We start from the raw sequence: 15,858 nt of genomic DNA, 5'->3' as shown, positions 1-15,858 counted from the left end.
GGACGGCGCAGATTGCTTCCGAACTGGTAGGATTCATCCACTTTTTGCAAAGCTGCAGCGGACTCTTGGTGGACCCTGAGTTGCTTATTGCAAAAAGAAAAGCAGATAGAGAAGAGGACTCTCTTTTCTTTTGGTCTTGTACCAATTTATTCAGTCTTTTGCTGAATCAATTTAGTTTGATAACCTTTGTATTTTTTTTAGTGAAAAATTTTTTAAATGGTATTTGTTTGTTATGCTATTTACTTTTTGCATAAATGTAAATGGGAACATTTACTACATGAATCCTCAAACTGAAAAGGTAAACTTCACTGATGTGAATTAGATCAGCCTGAGTTAATTAATAGATCAAAATCTTAACTGAACAGAACTAAGAACTAATTTGAACTAAACCAAACTAAAAAGGTTGCAACCTGATACTAGAGCCTGATAATAAAATCTGATACTGAAATCTGATATGAAGTCAAAAGTCAGAGGTTGATTTGAAAGGTTAAAACCTAATTACTTAACAAAAGGGGTTAAGGTAATTTGAAATTGTGTTAAGTGTTGTCCAGTGTCTTGCGTGTAAGTTGTTTCAATAATAAGCCGGCAGTTTAAACTTATTCCCTGGTCTGTGGTCTTTTTACTTTCCTAACATACTGTAATGCATCTTTTGCTCCAGTAGACGAACTTGGTTGAATAATTCTGGTCCATGGGATATATTTAAGTGCTGTTTTCGTTATTATTCTGTAATTACCACACGAAAGTGTTACACATCCAAAGAGTCCTAATCCAAAACAAGGGAGAAACCATTTAGCATGACTAACCGATGAAGAGATAATGCAAAAGAACCCCCAGAGGAACAAGTAATGCTAAATCTGTATGAACTATTTTTGGTTGGGGGAATTAAACCAGAAATCAACTTACTGGTAAACGGGAAAGAAATGACATTTTTAAGAGACACCGGAGCATGCAGAACCACCTGCAGAGAACAAATACCATTCTGTAAATTCAGTGATAAAACCATTCTGGTTTGAAATGCAAGTGGAACCACTAATAGGGCCCCAGTTACCACTCCGGTAAATCTGGACGACCCCGAAGGAAAAAAATGTCAAATGCAAATCTTATACATTCCCAGCTGCCCAATTAATCTCTTGGGAAGAGATGGGTTGTATCAATTAGGATTGGCCCTGGTGCCCACAGCAAATGAAAGGATTATGGTAAAAAGACAACATAAAGACGTACTTGTGCAAAAAGGTTCGGGAAATCCTCACTATTACTACACTCTAGACATCCCAAACACAATTCCACATAAGTCAGCCTCAGCCCTGAAACAGGAAGGGAAACAAGCTATTAGCAAAATACAAGATGAAATGACAGAAACAGATCTGCATGTCACTCTCTGGTACAAAAACAGCCCAGGATCGGACCCAGGTTATGAAAAACAAGTTGAAAAGTGTACACTGGCAATAATAACAGTGGATTACTTCTACTCGGATGCTCAAAGCACCGCGGTAGCAGGAATAATCTTGCCAGAAAAACTAAAGAGGTTTAACAGAATGCATTTTCCCTCACAAGTGTCACTTTTTAAAAACAAACAGTGACAGAAAACTACTGCAGAAACTGGATCCCAAATTACGCGGAAATAGCAGGGCCTCTACAAAAACTAATGTTTGAACAAAACTTGAAAATGTCAGCACAATTAAACTGGACGGCAGAAGCAGAAAAAGCCTTTGTGATCTAAAACAGGCCTTAGTTTCCAGCACCGCTCTACCGTTGCTGGATTACAATAAACCGTTTATTCAAATGGTAGACTGCAAAGGCCATTACATGACCTCTGTTTTAGTACAGCAGCACGGTGTTATAAGAATTATTATTCTGAAGTCACTATGGCCTCACACCACTCGGACAGAGGAGGCCTGGAGACCTGATGTCTGTGTATAAGATCCACTGTTTTCTGATTGCAAGGCCAAATACTGCAGCTGCTGAGGGATACTGATTGTTTACGATAGACTGTCTTTGTTATGTCTCAAACCAAGGCCACAGTGCAGTATTAGGGGAAGCCCGAAAAGCCAGGCAGGGAGAGACAGGGCAGACAGAGACTGCAGCGGAACCGTGGGGTGCGATTACTTTCCATCTATGTGAATCTCTGCTCTGTTTCTCAATAAAAGTGCTGGAACGTTATTACCACCGTCTCGTCATTTAGTAAAGATGGGAACTCAGTTACTATTGTTTAGGATTCCACCCAAAACTCCCATAACACACGGTGCAAAAATGAAGCCAATTGTTTACTTTTCATCTGAACTAGACAGTGTGGCCTGCGCCTTATCACCATGTGTACGTGCAGTAATTGCGGCCTCCATAGCTGTGGAAACAAGTGCAACACTTGTTATTTTTTACCCACTAACATTAAAAGTGACATTTGAACCCAGCAACACTTATGCCGCTCCAGGAAGACGGCAGCAAGCATGACTGTCAACAAATAGCTGAACAGTTGACTAAATCCAGACCAGATCTAAAAGATCAACCCTTAACGGAGGGACAAACTCTTTTCATAGATGGCTCATCAAGAAAAGACAACTATGGTAAAACACAGACAGGTTATGCTGTTGTTACAGCAACAAAAGTCTTAAAAGCAGAAAAACTGCCATCAAACTACTCTGCACAAGATGCAGAACTGGTAGCCCTCACAGAGGCTTGCAAATTAATGAAAGGAAAACAAGCTACTATTTACACAGACAGTCAGTATGCATTTTCAACAGTTCACACTGTGAACTGAGGCAAGTTTCCATCTCCCAGCTACCCATTTCAAATAATTCACATGGACCTCATTGAATTAAATCAGAGTGAAGGGAAAAAAAGTATTGTCTAGTGATAATAGATGCCTTTTCTAAATGGATAGAACTGTTTCCAGCAAAGCACCCAGATGCAGTAACAGTAGCTAAAGCTTTGTGCAAAGACATTATACCTAGATATGGTATACCAGAAAAAATTTACAGTGACAATGGCACTCATTTTGTAAACCAGGTGATCAAAAAGATATGACAGTTCTTTCACATAGACTTAAAGAATCATTGTTCATATCACCCTCAAAGCGCAGGACTTTTGGACATTGAAAAACAGACTAAAAAGTGCATGGAAGAAACAGGAATACCATGGACTCAGTGTCTAGACCTGGTCAAGCTACACTATAATATTACAACATCAGCAGGTTTAACTCCCTATGAGACATTGTTTGGCTGGCAATACAGGCTGCCATATTTTAAGAATGAATAGGAACTGAAAGAAGAAACTGATTTAGTAGATTATATGTGAAAAATGTTGGAAAAACAGAAACTGCACAGCACGGATGAGTTTGCATGTCTCAACAGGAGATCCAGTTAGTGGAACCAGGGGACTGGGTGCTGATCAAAAGCATTAAGAGGAAACACTGGCATTTACCCAAGTGGGAAGGACCTTTTCAAGTGCTCCTTACCACCCCTACAGCAGTAAAAATAGCAGAAAGGTCCACCTGGATCCATTTATCTCATTGTAAAAAGGTCATTCAGGCTGAAAGCTCCGATAGGGGAAGTACTTAACAGTCCGATAATAGGGTGAAATCAGACATCTAGAGTCGGGAAGATCCGAAACTCAGTGAAGAAAAAGAGGATACGGAACCAAGTAGAGGAATTCAGCTTGAATGACACATTAAGTTGTATTACACTAAAGAGGCAAAATGAATACCCTTTTACTGCTAATCGCGTGCGTTTTTCTTCAATCTGGTAGAAACCACAATAGACTGTTATGACAAATTACCCGAATTATCAACAACCTTCCCGAACCCATGTTTAAAAACAGAAAATAGAAAATATTTCTGTTATAACAACACAAGATTTCAGGCAGTTTTGGTACAGGACACCAGCAAAATAAAGATAGGAGGCTACAGCGGAGATTCCTGGAAAGGGTATGATTGGTACTTGGACAGTACCGGCCTAAAACAGTCAGGACATTATTGGGGAAATGTTTTTGCAACCACTGGTCGATGGCCAGAAAGATCATATGGCCACTAAAATAGAGTTAAAATATGGAAAAGAAGAATGACAATGCAACATTCAATACAACTAGTAAACCACTGCCAGAAAAACCTGAATCCTCCGGTCAATACATAAATCCTCCTTGTCCTGTATTAATGCTTTGTATTTGAAGAGAACACGAACAGGACCCTTGAGTTCATTCAGAATTTTGTCCTAATGTAACTGCCTTGAATGTAAACGAAATGAATAACAAAATCTCGGAAGAAGGAACACTCACACGAGGACCCAAAACAGATTCAGAGATGATACCCTTAATAATAAACAGCCTCCTTACTACCAATGAATGGTTTCAGGTCACAACAGGAGTCTCAGGACAAACAAACAACTGGCTGTTAATGGTAGAGCAAGCTGCTGACATGTCTGAACAGAGCTGCTTAGTGTGTATGGGTCCCAGGCCGCTACTCCAAGTTGTTTCAGCAGTAATGGATGCTGAATGTTTACCAGAGGTAATGAACAAAACTGTTCCAACTACCAACTGTTCACAGTGGGACAGAATTTACCCTTTGGCTACAGCACAAAAACAAAAACCCTTGTTTTCGAACAGATATCGCTTCTAGTAATTTCACCTGCATTAATATGACCAATACTGGACAGAAGTTTGGAAATTTGACCTCAACATGGTGTAAAACTATAGTCACAGTCAGTCGCCATTTTTCCCCTGTTTCTAGAGCGGACGTCTGGTGGTGGTGTGGAGATGACAGGTTGTTTGATAAATTGCATAGAAATGTATTAGGAACATGTGGTTTAGTCTCTCTCCTGTTACCTGTTAAAGTATACCCCATGACTGTCACGGAACTAATGATGCAAGTAGCAAGGGCTTTACCACAAAAGTGGCGTTTTAGAGCAAAGAGAGACATCTCGTGGCAAGCAGCTGGCAACCCCACATATATACATGCCATAGGGGTCCCACGAGGAGTACCAGACAAATACAAATTTGTAGATCAAGTCGCCTCAGGGTTTGAATCAGCATTGTGCTGGTGGTGTACTATCAACAAGAATGTGGACAGAATAAAATACATTCATTACAATGTGCAACGACTAGGAAATTGGACGCAGAGTGGTTTTAAAGCAGTACATGGACAACTGGCTGCGACTTCACTCATGGCTTTTCAGAATAGAATTGCTCTAGACCAGGGATTCCCAAACTTTACCATGCCAAGGACCCCCTACACCAGTACATTTTCAGCTGAGCCCCCCCCCCCCCCCCATACGAAACATGCGTAAACACTCATGTGTAAGCTACCTTTAATGTATTACTTTAATGAATAACATATAACAATAACATAGGCCCACCATTTTAATTTTAATAATAGTTTTCAGTACTTTTAAAGTTGAAAAGCCAGACTCACACACGTAAGTGGTTGCAAATGGAAGGAGACATTTCAGAGCCCTTTCAGCTAGGGTGGGAAACTCTTGTCTTACATACAGCCAGAAGTTTGGGAGAGAAAGGGTTTCAAATTTGACTTTTAAGTCCCATGAGGTGGACATCTCAATCAGTTCCTCCTGGGCTTTTAAGTCCAGAGAAAAGCCAACATCATTGGCAAAGGGGGTCCTGACCCAGTTTAGCTGAGAGTTGTCAAGGTCAGGGAAATAGTCTCTGAAATATCCCTGGAGGTGTTCCAAGTGTGACTGTATCAAAGGGGAAATGGTGTCCAAATCACCACCAGATGACAACTCTTGGTGTAGTTGTGGGAACATTTCTGTGCGTTTTCATGGAAAACGCACGTACTTTGTCTTGCAGATGCAGTATGTATGTTTCACGTCCTTGCATGCTTTGGTTCAGTACATTTAGATAGTGAAATATGTCTGCCAAATATGCAAGCTTGAGAAGCCATGGTGCATCTGTGAAACAGCTTGCCAGCTGATATTTTTCAGACACAAGGAATTCAGCGATCTCTGTCCGTCTCGTATAAACACGGTTCAAAACTGCCCCTCGAGAAAGCCAGCGTACATTTGAATGAAGCAGCAATCCTTTAAACGGAGCTCCCATTTTGTCACACAGAATGCCAACGAGTCGGTTCTTCACGGGGCGACTTTTAATAAAGTTAACCACCTGCACGGTCTCCTGCAGTACTTGGTTAAGCTCATCATCGATGCGTTTAGCCACAAGGGCTTTGCGATGGAGCATACAGTGTGTAAAAATTACGTGTGGGGCTTTCTGTTTTATTAGCACAGTCACTCCGCTGTGTCTCCCTGTCATAGCTGCAGCCCCATCCGAACATACTGTAACAGAACGGGACCAATCAAGTCTATTTGTCCTCATATAGTCGTCCAAGACACCAAAAATCTCCCTCCCCGTGGCCCTACATTCAAGCGCTTTGCAGAACAGTATTTCCTCTGCAAACTTTTCTCCTTGAAGGTACCTAACATAGACGAGCAGTTGCGCGGCATTGGCCACATCAGTGCTTTCGTCCAGTTGCAATGCGAAATAGTCACTTGCTCTTACCTGGTCCAAAAGTTGATTAGAAACGTCCCCTGCCATGTCACTTATTCGCCGACACACCGTGTTGTCCAAAAGTGGTATAGCATCCATTTTCTTTGCCGCGTCCTCACCAAGCATTTCCCGAACCATGTCTTTGCTTGCTGGAAGTAAGAAACCTTCTCCGTCGGTGTGGGGCTTCTTTGCCCACGCTATGTGGTACGATGCCGCATAGGATGCTCTCAGTGCTCTCTCGGGGACGTTAGCTTGCTGCAGAAATGTTGTCGTCTGCTTCGTTATTTGTTCCTCCTTGCATTTTAAATTTTCCACTGACTTTTCAGCCTCCGCTGGATGTCTCTGTTGTAAATGCCGTTTAAGTTTGCACGGTTTTAAGCACTCGTTTGAAAGAATTTCGAGGCATAGCACACATTTAGGGCACTCCTGTCCATTTTTGTGTGTGACTGTAAATCCATAGTTAATATAGTCCATTTCATACTTCCTCAGCTTTTTTGGCCAGTTGCAGCTCCTCTGTGTTTGATCAGATGTTTGTGGATTGGTAGTTTTCAAAAACTTGTCCATGTTAACACGTTTGCCTGCTATCTGTTTAGCACTATTATTTTCAAGAAGGTAATGTCGGCGCAAGGCTAGTCAGGTTTGTTTACGAGTGCGTCATGGTCATGGCTATGCCAACCAATTAGAAGGAGATGCGTTATTTAAAAATATTATTTGTAAGATTTATGTGAATAATTTTCCTAATGCAGTTATACCCAGACAGGAATGTTTTAATTATTTTTATTCAATAAAATTATTTCATGTATAATTTTAATTTTTCTTATTTTTCTGCATCTTCCCGCGGCCACCCTGGCGCCCCCCTGGCCCACCGGGGGGCCGCGGCCCCCACTTTGAAAATGCTGCTCTAGACATGTTACTGGCAGAAAAAGGAGGAGTCTGTGCAGTTTTTGGTGATCAAAGAGATGTACTTTTATTCCAAACAACACAGCCTCAGACGGCAGTCTCACTGTCGCCCCCGAAGGCCTACGGTCACTGAATGGTAAAATGAAGGAGCATTCCGGCGTGGACACGTCCATGTGGGACTCATGGTTGGATGTTTTCGGAAAATACCACACCCTTATTTCATCAGTACTTGTGTCCACAGCTGTGTTTGCCGCCACCTTGACCCTTTGTGGGTGCTGCTGCATTCCATGTCTTCGAGGTTTAACGCAGCAGTTAATAACAAATGCAATTGTTCCTCCGCAGGAACAGTATCCTCTTTTGGCTCCCATTGACTATGCAGACGACCAGGAAGAAGAAGACAATTGTAACATAGAAACTTTATTTATCGATCAGGTGCAAACTCACAACCCCTCCGAGTGTACGTGATGACATTTGTAATGGTATTTTTTATCTGACATTATACACCATAAACGGGGGGGAAATGTTTGGATTAATGTTTATACTTCATTAACCGATTTATCTTGTTATGATGTAGTAATGTAAGCTTCTGATATAATCATATTACTCACATGATAGCTTAATCATGTCTGTGCAAAGAAACAGAAGACACTCGCTTCAGCAAACAAGAAGACTCAGCTACAAGATTATGTGCTAACTGAATGTGATTGCTTAGCTGTGTATCTCTGTTGACAACTAAGGCTGGAAACTATCTTGCTTTCCCCACCCTTCAGTACAGCCTCAGTCATGTAACTAGGGAAACGCTCCAAACTTAATAAAATCGAGAGGAGAACGCTGAGAACGGCAGAGTAGTTTGGAGATTGTAACTGTGCGGTCTCTGCTACTCTCCTCACGAGTATAACCAAACTAAATGTCTTTGTGCCTTCTTTTTCCCTTTGTTGTATGATGTTGTTTTAGGTGCTTAGACCTGACACTAGCTCAGGCTCCTTCCCCACCAGAGAGGTGACATTCCACATCCCAAGAGCCAGCTTCTGCAGCAGAGGATTGGAACGCCAAGGTCCCGCCCTCGACTGCCACCCGTTGTACAATGCACCCGACCCCTTTGGCCCCTCCGACAGCTGGTGAGCCCATTGGAAGGGCTCCATGGGCAAAAGCCCGGCCACCAGGCGCTTGCCAACGTGCCCCACCTCCCGTGTCCGGGCAAGGGAGCACGACGTCCGTACTGATCTTAAGAGGGTTTTGGGCTGCCCTTTTTCTGGTCCCTTACCTAGGACCTGTCTGCCTTGGGTGACCCTACAAGGGGCATAAAGCTGATGACAGCATAGCTCCTAGGGTCATTGGAACACTCAAACCCCTCTACCACGGTAAAGTGGCAGCCCAGGGAGGGGGCATTTATTTATTTCTGTATATATTTCTTTATTCTGAATATATAACATATGAAGAGCATTGAACCACACAGAAAAGCATATTGAAGTGCCAATAATATTTAATTTCCCATTTTTTCACAATGTTATACAGTTATGGGTAACTGCAGACATTCTGCATGTCACAGCTTTCTGCTTTATCTCACACTGAAGAATAATCATTAATAGGAAAATAGAGAAGAAAGCAGAGCTTTCAAACCAGGTCAAAACATTTACTGAATTCAGCAAGTTTACCAACAAATTTCATGTACTCGGCAAAATCAACAACACCATCGCCATCCTCATCCATCTCCTTGAAATGCTCAGTCACTTCGGCCTTAGTCCTCTGTTGGATGAAATAATTGTTTTCATTACTGAGCAAATTGAAAGAAATATGACCCTATACTGCAAAGTGCATACTTTTTTTTTTAACTTACCGTTATTAGAAATCCAGGACACTCAGTTTTAAGGAGTCTAGCAACCTCCCGCTTGGAAATGGTGGTTTTCTTTCCATCTCTTTGAGCGTACTTATGAAAGATTTTCTTCAGAGTCTTGATTGCATCATCAATCCCAGACATGGTGGCTGAAAAAGGAGATTATTGAGGGATTTAGCTCATTCTTTCCCCCTGATGGAACACAGACCCAAAGACTATCACATTATCTATATGTGGTTTTCATTCATTCGCAATCCAAATCTAGTTCTAGCAGAAATGGTCAAGGATTTTAATGTTATGGTATAAGCAAGGACTCAAATGCATGACCTTTTGGTTAGAAAACTTTCTTAACCAGATGAGCAATACAGCGGCACACTTGTTGAAGTGCAACTAATTTACAGGTTTCTACTGTTAAATGTGTTGCAGTGTGGTTTTATTAAAACTCCAATAAAAAGGTCCTGTTTGCTTGTTTAAGTTTGTCTTTCTTTTCAAATTTACCACTTTTTTCTGAAACAGTTTTTATCCATACATAATGACACTGCCTATCACAACTGAAAACGAGATGAAAATGAGAGGTTTTCTTTGAGGTTAGATTTGGGCTTAACTTTGCCTTATTTAAAGATTTTATTTGTTGTCCTTAACAAATGTTAGTTGTTTCCCTGAGATACATGCAGCTTTTTAGCTAAAGATCTTGGGGCATCATAAACTGTAATAAACAGCCCTGACAGGGTTAGTTTTGACTGTGTCCTCCAATGAATTTGCATATAACGTTAGTCTTTTTTCAGGCTGCACATACTGTAATATAATAAAACTCAGCCCACTAAAGAGTAATAAATATTAGTAAGTAAGTAAGTCAACTTTATTTATATAACACCATCCACAGATAAAAATCACAAAGTGCGTTACAGAGTGTAATAAATACCAAATAGAAATGTCACAAGAGCAGCTTACTAGGATAACATCAAAACTATGTATGTTTAAGTAAACGTTTGTCTAAATAAAAGTTTCTGCTGCTGCTTTTTAAAGGATTCGACAGAGTCGGCCACACTAAGGTCAGGCATTCCACAGTCTGGGGGTTACAGCTGGGAAGGACAGGTCCCCTCGACTTTTAAACTGGGTCTTGGGCGCCTTCAGAAGGTTTTGGCCCGAGGACAGGAGAGCGCAGCATCAAGAATAAGAGATTAAAATGTCTGAGATGTATTGGGGGGCCTGTCTATTAAAAGCTCTAAAAGTCAAAACTAAAATTTTAAAATCAATTCTAATTTTGACAGGTAGCCAATGTAAAGAGGATAAAACCGGTGTACTCCTGAGCCATTATAAACTGTAACAAGGGTAAACAAGTTGTTAAAGATAACACATTTTTTCCAAAAAAATATCTTTTTTTCTAGAATCTTGAAGCATTTTCTATTCTTACCAGTTTTTTTGGAGATGTCGTCAAGCTTGTGGAGAAGAGATGGATGTGATAGAAGGGCACAGATGCAGCCCTTTTATAGCAGACTTTGACACGCCTTATCTCCAAGTACAGTACTCCCTCCAACCCCCCACCTACTAATAGAAACGAGTCTGAGCATTAAAATCTGCACACTATATACACTGAAGTAATCTTTGCTGAAACAGACATTACACAATCATGTAGAAGACATTTAGTGGAGTTACAGCAATATGTGTACAGTTTGTGCCAGGGCTTGGGCGTTATGACTTATTACTTTCCGCGGCTGTCATGTTGACTGCCTCCGCCGCCTCTACTGCCTATTACTACCGCATACTATACTCCCTCTCTCAGCCGTGTTTTAATTTGATTAATTTCACCTTAACTTGATTTCAACCATGGTAAACCGTTGCTGTATTGTGGGCTGTAACAGCGCAACACATGATCGCCATGGGAAAAACATAGAAACAGATTAATTTTCCACTGCTTTCCTGCCTGGAGGCGCAACCACGGAGAACAACTGTTAGTGATAACAAAGAGTCGTCGGCTCGCTTGGATCGCGGCTGTAAGTCGACCGAACATAACTTTCCACAGTATCCCGATGTCAATGAGAGTGTGTTCTAAACGTTTGAAACACATAGCAGCAAGTTAAAAGTACATTACATGCGCGAGTGGTTGTTAGCGCTAACGGTTAGCAGCTACTAAACTAGCATGGGCCAGAGCCCGTCCGAGCGCAGCTTACCTTTGAACGAGTTGCTGTGTTCCCACTGTTTGCTGGCTTTATGATCTGCAGCTCCTACCGGCGCCAATACGGTAAATACAACTTAATTTTGCACTGGTCATTGTTCTGCTTAAATAATTAAAGCCGCGAGCGGCGTCGATCGGCCTTGCAGCCAAGCGCCTTCGCGCACCGCCTGCCGCCGGCCGCCAGCCACCGCAGAAGCATGCGACACATTTGCGTCGGATTGTTTACATTTTTACCATCTTATTAAAACTCACCCGTCCACGTATGATGGCGATTTCCTTGATGTACATAACCAGATGTGAACTGGTTGTGAGCCTCTAGACCCTTGTAAGCTCTCATTTCCTCAAGAGTGTGCAGAGGGTTTTCACCGAACACCAGGTAATGCATCTGGATTACGGCTAAACAAGGCACCGTGGAGGGCATACGGGTCCATATGGTCGATCACGGAACATTTCCTCAGATATACGTCCTTATCTGGTCGCTCTAGCGTGCTGGCGTACTTATCCATTCGCGATACGATAATACGTGTAAGACAACTAGAGATAAGGAAGTGTGCCACCCAATATGGCGGACCGGAAGTTGGACAGTGACGTCAGTGAAAACACCCTATTGTCATGGACAATTTGACCTAACAATAGGTGAGGAAGGGAACAGCTACAGTTTGGTCCGAGCTTCATCACCACAGCCTGGGAAAGGAAGAGCAGATGACATGGGACAGAGACAATGAACAAGAAAACATGGCAGTAAAAGCACGTGTGAGTGTTTACCTGGTAAACTTGGTCTGTTGCAAAGTTTATACGAACTCTAACAGAGAGCGTAGCCTTAACTGGCATGGCTATTCTCAAGTCCATGTCTGAAACGCTGTTATAGTTCTAGACCGTTGAAAAAAAAAAAGAGATGGAAATTGTCACAAACAATAGGAGCAGAATATATGTGTAGCAACATAAGTTTTGACTTCTTTTTTATCTTTTTACCTCATCTGATTCAGACAGGAACACTGTGAAAGTAAAGAATAATTGCTTTGAAAAACAGCTCTGACATTTGTTTTTGAAGGACAAAAAAACCCGTTAAATTTGCCCTTAGGGGCTTTGGTGTTGGAAGATGAGAAACCTGCTCTTCCCCAGAATAGGGTGTGAGTCTGAAGTATGGAGGGTAGGGGGTGGGGGAGGCAGCGCCTCCGGGATAATTGTTAAGCGAGCTGCCAAACGGTGCCATGGAATTAGAACACATGGACCCGGTTCTGAACAGGAACCGGTTTTCAATAACAAACCCTAGTTGTTAAGAGTGTTTGCATGTGGGAGCACTAAGGTGGAAATGTGTACCTGGTCTTCTGTTTGTCTTTTTTGGGTTTTGGACTGCCCCCTCTCCTGTCCTGCTCCCCTTTTTTGGCTGGTGCCTTGACCCGCTGGTGCGTTGGTGGTCCTCTGTGTCCAGGTCTGGGTGTGTGCTGACTCACTCCTGGTGGCTGCATCACGGTGCCTGGGCTCCATGGCTCTGTCGGCGCCCCACGGGGGGGCATATTCACACAGACATAGTCACTTTGATACAGAAAACCCCTATCATTAGCTTTGGCTGTCACTAAATACACCTTGAATTAGATAATACTGCATATTTTTCAGTGATGTTATCAAGGCATTAGTTGTTTGTACCTGTAATACTTTATTGGTTGGTTTTTGCTGTTGTTTTTATATATCTCTCTGCAGGTGTAGAAACAGACTCCGAGGATGTTATCTTGTACTCTTTTTCCGCTACTCTACTTTTTATGACCTTTTCTCCCATTTAATATTTTCTCTCATGTTTTTCTCTTCCTTTTCTTTTTACCTTGACGTTTCTGTGTCCAGTGATCTTAAAATAATCCCAACATAATATCTGACAAAAGCTTTTTTGCATATATATCAAGTGGAGCACTATTGCGACAGCAGTAATGCTCCACTTGTGAAAGTAAAATCTGTTAGGCTCTCTTTGGCATTGAGACATCAATTCTTAATGCTACACTGCCAGACAGGACCCTTTAAAAACAACAGAAACCAAGTGAATATGTGCAACTCTACCCAATATAAAAATATAAATTTCAACCACTAGTCATGAAAAACTAAACTGCTAGAAAGTAATGTGGAGGTGGGAATAACACTTTTCTGTAACCTTTCTTCAGAAAACTGAAATTAATCACTCTGTCACCCTTTTTCCAGTATTGTGGGGAGTGGTGGATTAGTGGTTAGAGCAGTGCGTTTGCAAAAAAAAGAGCGAGATGGAAATTGTCACAAACAATAGGAGCAGAATATATGTGTAGCAACATAAGTTTTGACTTCTTTTTTATCTTTTTACCTCATCTGATTCAGACAGGAACACTGTGAAAGTAAAGAATAATTGCTTTGAAAAACAGCTCTGACATTTGTTTTTGAAGGACAAAAAAAACCGTTAAATTTGCCCTTAGGGGCTTTGGTGTTGGAAGATGAGAAACCTGCTCTTCCCCAGAATAGGGTGTGAGTCTGAAGTATGGAGGGTAGGGGGTGGGGGAGGCAGCGCCTCCGGGTTAATAGGATGGGCTCAGGTTGGCAACCATCCCATCTCCGGGTGAATGGGATCCTGGGTCGTCGGGCTGAGGCTGTAGTATGAACCGGGTAGGTCGGATATGTTGGGTTTGGGGTGTCTCCCCCCCCCCCCCCCCCCCCCCCCCCAGCCTGATGATGGGGATCACTTCCCGGCTCTGGGGTCTGGATATCCCTCTGGGGTGCCGGTCCCTGGATCTGGGAGTATACAAAGTGTGTGGTGAGTGCAAATGTGTGAACAGCGTTCCTTTTTATTTTTTCATGTGTTGTTAATAGGGTTGGGAATTGATAAGATTTTCACCATTCCAATTCTCTTATTGATTCTGTGAAACAATTCGATTCCTTATCGATTCTCTTAAACCAACCTCTTAAACAAAGATAGACATGGTATTAAGCATTTAAATTTAAAGTAATACTAATTTAACAGGGATGCATCGAGTCTGTGAAATGCTGGCCAAGTGTTCCGTACGGCAACATATACAGCTACCTTTTCAACACGCCAGGCCAGTACACACGAGAGAGCATGAAAGCCATGAAATCACTTGACGGCTACAATTATTTTATATCGGGACATGTTCAGACATGTTTGTGTAACATACGAAAGCGGAGTCGGACACAGACAGCGCCACAGCAAAGAGGAAGACCCGCCACCGGTAGGTTAAAAAAAAACATTGTTCACAAAGGATTATTTTGGTGTTTTTGTCTTATTAATCCTTTTCACAGACTCATGCCAGAGGGTTTGCCTACATTGTACATGTACATATATTATTACGAAACAAACTTTTACGTCTTAAGTATATATCCTATTTTTTTATTTATATAATTATTTAAGTAGAACAATGACTAGTCCAAAATTAAGTTGTATTTACCGGAGATGAAGTGTAGACTGCAAATTCTGTCGTGGTATGATGGCTCCCACAGTCGATTGGGATTGTCTGCCTGCATCCTTTTCATTGAAATTATCAATTTCTTTCGTCTTTCTTCATCCTTCGGTAAACGAAAGAAACGTAGATCCGAAGACTTGGAATGCCTTTGTGTGCAACCGGGAGCACAGCAAGTCGTAGGCATTGTTTAAATTCCAAAAATAAACTAACTAAAAGTATGCTCTAATTCACCCGTTTTGTCATGGTGGTAGGTGAGAACAGTACTGTTTTAGCCTACCAGCGGGACACGGATGTAGCGCGGATGTAGCTCATGATGTCACGCGTGAATTGGTCTATGGGGCGCCATTTTTTGTTTTGCTTTTCTAGACTTACGCCTGGTCACATCGTACTTGCTTACTGAATGCCGTGTGCGTAACTTGCGTAAAAAACGTGACGTAAGTCGTGCTGCCCAGAGCCCTCGGCTCTGGTGCTGCCTGGAATCGATAAGAGAATTGTTAAGCGAGCTGCCAAACGGTGCCATGGAATTAGAACACATGGACCCGGTTCTGAACAGGAACCGGTTTTCAATACCAATCCCTAGTTGTTAAGAGTGTTTGCATGTGGGAGCACTAGGGTGGAAATGTGTACCTGGTCTTCTGTTTGTCTTTTTTGGGTTTTGGACTGCCCCCTCTCCTGTCCTGCTCCCCTTTTTTGGCTGGTGCCTTGACCCGCTGGTGCGTTGGTGGTCCTCTGTGTCCAGGTCTGGGTGTGTGCTGACTCACTCCTGGTGGCTGCATCTTGGTGCCTGGGCTCCATGGCTCTGTCGGCGCCCCACGGGGGGGCATATTCATACAGACATAGTCACTTTGATACAGAAAACCCCTATCATTAGCTTTGGCTGTCACTAAATACACCTTGAATTAGATAATACTGCATATTTTTCAGTGATGTTATCAAGGCATTAGTTGTTTGTACCTGTAATACTTTATTGGTTGGTTTTTGCTGTTGTTTTTATATATCTCTCTGCAGGTGTAGAAACAGACTCCGAGGATGTT

General features: G+C 42.1%; 1 long non-coding RNA gene across 2 annotated transcripts; it reads right to left on the bottom strand.

Annotated features, from left to right (window-relative positions):
* Positions 1-8,848: 8,848 nt before the first annotated feature.
* LOC118561962 lies at positions 8,849-12,663 on the bottom strand. 2 transcript variants are annotated; one of them, XR_004930405.1, is made up of 6 exons: positions 12,502-12,516; positions 12,366-12,388; positions 12,159-12,263; positions 10,632-10,765; positions 9,221-9,366; positions 8,849-9,129 (listed from the first exon to the last, which is right to left on the bottom strand). It is a non-coding gene; the product is annotated as an uncharacterized LOC118561962 (long non-coding RNA). The 2 variants fall into 2 exon arrangements; XR_004930399.1 differs by having other exon boundaries at positions 12,366-12,663.
* Positions 12,664-15,858: the final 3,195 nt, after the last annotated feature.

This window comes from Fundulus heteroclitus, chromosome 3, assembly GCF_011125445.2.
Source record: "Fundulus heteroclitus isolate FHET01 chromosome 3, MU-UCD_Fhet_4.1, whole genome shotgun sequence".
In the NCBI taxonomy this organism is placed as follows: Eukaryota; Metazoa; Chordata; class Actinopteri; order Cyprinodontiformes; family Fundulidae; genus Fundulus; species Fundulus heteroclitus.
This window is presented reverse-complemented; position numbering and strand designations above follow the sequence as displayed.